At 36.1% G+C, this 4,495-nt stretch overlaps 1 pseudogene; it reads left to right on the top strand.

The window, feature by feature from the left end:
- The first annotated feature begins 437 nt into the window (after positions 1–437).
- Positions 438–1,654, top strand: LOC106338712 (annotated as a pseudogene).
- Positions 1,655–4,495: the final 2,841 nt, after the last annotated feature.

The following is a 4,495-nucleotide window of genomic DNA, read 5'->3' as shown; positions in this document are numbered from 1 at the left end:
GGGTTTAGGGTTTAGGGTTTAGGGTTTAGGGTTTAGGGTTTAGGGTTTAGAGTTTAGGGTTTAGGGTTTAGAGTTTATGATTTAGGGTTTATGGTTTAGAGTTTAGGGTTTAGGGTTTAGAGTTGAGAAATGAGGTTTTGGGGATAAGATTTCAAATTTTGGAAAATAAAAAAATTAAAATTTTCAAAATATAAACTTAGAAAGGTGCTATTTTGGAGATTTGCCCTAAAAAAAATTTGGCAATTAATTTTTTTGTTTACTGTTTTTTTGTTTTGTTTTGGCAATTTTCTCATTAAAAATTGATGATTTTTATACTATTTAATTAAGATTATAAAAATATTTTTCAATTAAGCCCACGATTGAGTTATGGTGCCATAGACTTATGGAATCCTTTTAACAGTTTCAAAAGTGAATAGGCAGATCAAAATCGCTAATCCCTAAAGATACATTATTTGCAGATCGGAAGCTCTTGTTTGTTGGCTTCAGTGTCGTCCCATAAGAAGAAAAGGAATAAGAAGTTGCTTAATCCATCGCCGTTGTTCCCGCTATCGACCGCAAACTTGTCACTTCCTCATGATTTGCTATTGAACTGCATCGGACGCCTCTCGAGATTGTACTACCCGACTCTCTCCCTCGTTTGCAAAAGCTACCGATCTCTCATTGCTTCGCCAGAGCTTTACAAGACCCGTTCCCTTTTAAACCGCACAGAGAGCTGTCTCTATGTTTGCTTACAGTTATCTCCTGACTCTAACCCTAGATGGTTTACTCTCAGCCGGAGACCGAATCGAACCCTAGCTAGGAATAAGAAGCTTAGTGACTATCTTTTGGTTCCAGTCACATCTCCCCATGTTACTTCTGTTCGGTCGAGTTCAGTCGCTGTTGGTTCTGATATCTACGAAATAGGCGGACTCATCAATGGCGTGCCTTCCTCTAGTGTCTCGGTTCTGGACTGCCGGTCTAACTCGTGGCACCAGGCTCCAAACATGCAGGTGGGCAGGTCGTTTCCATCAGCTAATGTCATTGATGGAAAGATACTTGTTAAAGGAGGTCTGGAGCTTAAAGACGTGAATTCATCCAAGTGGGTAGAGGTTTTCGATCCAAATACTCAAAACTGGACGACTGTGTCATTTACATGTGGATCTAGAGAATGGCAATCAGATGATGATAATGGAATGGCACGGCATTCATCTTCTTTTTGCCTGATTGATGACGTGTCTTACTGTTTTGACAACAGAAAGTTAAAATGGTTTGACGATAAGGTTGGATATTGGAGATTCGCAACGGGTTTGGAAGGTGTGCCTAAAGTGTCTTCTGGGTTTTAACACTTCTTGTCATGTTCACTTGGCGGATTATGGTGGAAAGATGGTGGTTTTATGGGACAGACATGATCGTTCTAGCAATTGTCAGGGAAGGACTATTTGGTGTGCGGTGATTGCCCTGGAAAGGTGTAGTAGTGAAGAGATTTCGGGGACCGTCGAGTGGTCTGAAGCTGTGCTTAAAGTCCCCAACTCTTTTGAATTCGTGCATGTTCTTGCTGCTACAGTTTGATGGAAACACAATTGAGACATGTGTTTAATCAATCAGTACAATTCTGGTTTCAGTCTTATGGTGACTTGTCTCTGTGTCTTTAGCTGTTTTTTTTTTCACTTGTAAACCTCTACTAGCGTTTCCAATTTTTTTTAGATTTTTAATGGTCTACTTATGTTATTGCTTTACTGCTACAATGCATTTGAAACATTATCAGCGCCGCCCTTGCCTATCACAGGCCCTACTCAAAACTAAAAGTGTGCTTTGGTCAGCTATGTGAGTTTAAGAATGTTACCGTTCTATGTTGTCTAACGTTTACTGTTCTGGATACCTGTAGCATTTTTTAAAAAATACTTCAAGTCAAGTATTATGAGTGCATTTCTCTTTAAGACACATTTTTTAGTTTTTTAACAGCCTAAGACACTTCTTGCAGGCACATTCACGGTAGTCCGAAGTTTGTTTGCTTTAGGAAAATTGGAGTGGATAGCTACGAAATAAAGCATAATTAAATATCTAACAACAAAAAAAGTATCTCCATTATTTATGTAATATATACTATAATACCCTTAGTAACCGGTTTCATCCTTAGTAACCGGTTAATGAAAGATGAAAATATATCTACTTCTTCTTTTGTATTTATCGTCTCCTTAAAGACTATTTCTTTTTATATCAATCAATATCCCTTTTTCATAATTAATCTCACCTCATTCATATTCACATTCATTCCTGAACCACCATCACCATAGCCGTGAAATCTACAGATCACGACGGCGTTACGGTCGAGGCGCCCTCATTTGTATCGTAAGTTCTTGGTTGTACTATGCTATTTGGACAATATGTACTATGTTATTTCGTTTGTTACTCTTTTATTTAATATGCTTCATATTATTTACTACATGCATATTTTGATATTTGGGTTAGGATTTAGTGATTAGTGTTTTAGGTTTAGTTTATGGAAAGTTTGGTTTGACGTTGGGTAAGCATTACCTCCTTCCTGCAATCATAAACATTTCAAAATTTGAAAAATATGCACTATGCTATTTTGTTTGTTACTATTCTATTTGATAATGCTTCATATTATGTACTATGTGTATATTTTGATATTTGGGTTAGAGTTTATATTTTCTTTTAGAGTTTAGTGATTAGTGTTTTGGGTTTAGTTTATGGAAGGTGTGGATCGAGGTTGGGGTAAGCATTACCTCTTTCCTCCAATTAGAAACATTTCAAAATTTGAAAAATAAGTACTATACTATTTCGTTTGTTACTATTCTATTTGATAATGCTTCATATTATATTATGTACTATATGCATATTTTGATATTTGGGTTAGAGTTTATATTTCCTTTTAGGGTTTAGGGTTTAGTGATTAATGTTTTGGGTTTAGTTTATAGAATTTTTGGGTTGACGTTGGGGTAAGCATTACCTCCTTCTTTGCAATCATAGACATTTTAAAATTTATACAATATATACTATGTTATTTCGTTTATGTTCCATTTTATCTATCTTTTATCATAGTCGTTCCTTTATAATCACTGTCATCCTTTATATACTTCAACATAATTTATTTACCGGTAACTTGTATAGAAGAAAGATATAACCGGAAGAAAAAAAAACAAAAACTAGGAAATTTAATTATGTCAAAATCAATGTTATATCTAGGCCTAGTTATATCCTTAATTTTATCTCCAAAATTGGCTATTACACAAATTAGCCATTTGCTTTATGTGTCGAGGAATTATTACGGTAGGTTTATAGGAAAAAAACTTTTTTGAGTTGTTAGATGTGGTTAGTAAAAGTAGATCTTTGGGCTAGGATTATTTAAATTTTTTAATATTACTATTATCAATTCTCCACCTATTTATTTATGTGATTATTTTCAAATATTAAATTATATAAATAAATAAATTTGATATAATAAGCTATAACTTTTTATCTTCTACATTTTAAGTTCCATTTTCATATATATATTTTATATATTTTAACAATTATACAAGAATGCAAGTATATTAAAAAATTGGATGGGAAATTTTTTGACATGTACAGAAAATACGTAAACAAAAAAGAGTGGACATGAATGGATGAAAAAGGTGAAAAACTAAAAAACTAACACAAAATTGTATGTGTTCGTAGCTAGGAAGCTTAGCAAAAAAAGTTCTTGTGGACAAATCTTGTTTAAAGAGATTGGAGGTTAAATTCTGCCGAACAAAGCTTTTAATTGCTTTTCTTTCCCTAATCATTTTGACTAAATGTGTGGACATGGATACAAAAAATTTGAGCGGACAAAACATTGACATGTGCGGAGAATACATAAACAAAGAATATGTGAACATGGATCGATGAAAAATCCATGAACAAAAAGACGTAGGTAGAGAAAGATGGAGAAGTTTATGAGTACAAGTTACAATGGACAAAAAACGTAGATAGATAGATAAACATGGACGAACATTATTGTAACGCCCCGAACGTCCACATCTAATGGGCCACCCACACCCGTTCTCTCGGCCCGTGGGCCCATCCCGTTCCAGCGATCGGTCCGTTAAATTTTTTAAAGGCTCGAAATCATTGTTTACTGACCCTGCAATCACCACCCGACCTTTTTCCATGCTTTGGCCTCACTCGCATGCTATCGCGAATCACTTCCCGATAGGTCACCTATCCTTCCACTACTCCAGCTCAAGCACGCTTAACTCTGGAGTTCTTTCATGATGTGCTCCGGAAAAGGTAAGTCAACTTTGGTGACGTAGGTAGCCAAATCAATTCTCTTAAGCTTTTTCACATATCACAACTCGATATGTTACAATTCACCCCATCTCAAAGAACGCAACGTCCTCGTTGCGGCCCACGACAGGTCTCAAGACGCCTCTCAGGTTAGAACTGAGATGGCTAACCAGCTCTGATACAACTTGTAACGCCCCGACCGCCCACAGCTAATGGGCCACCCACGCCCGCTCTCTCGGCCCGTGGGCCC

The sequence above is a fragment of the Brassica oleracea genome, chromosome C4 (genome assembly GCF_000695525.1).
Source record: "Brassica oleracea var. oleracea cultivar TO1000 chromosome C4, BOL, whole genome shotgun sequence".
Taxonomy (NCBI): domain Eukaryota; kingdom Viridiplantae; phylum Streptophyta; class Magnoliopsida; order Brassicales; family Brassicaceae; genus Brassica; species Brassica oleracea.
The sequence above is the reverse complement of the archived record's forward strand: the minus strand, read 5'-3'. Positions and strand labels throughout refer to the sequence as shown.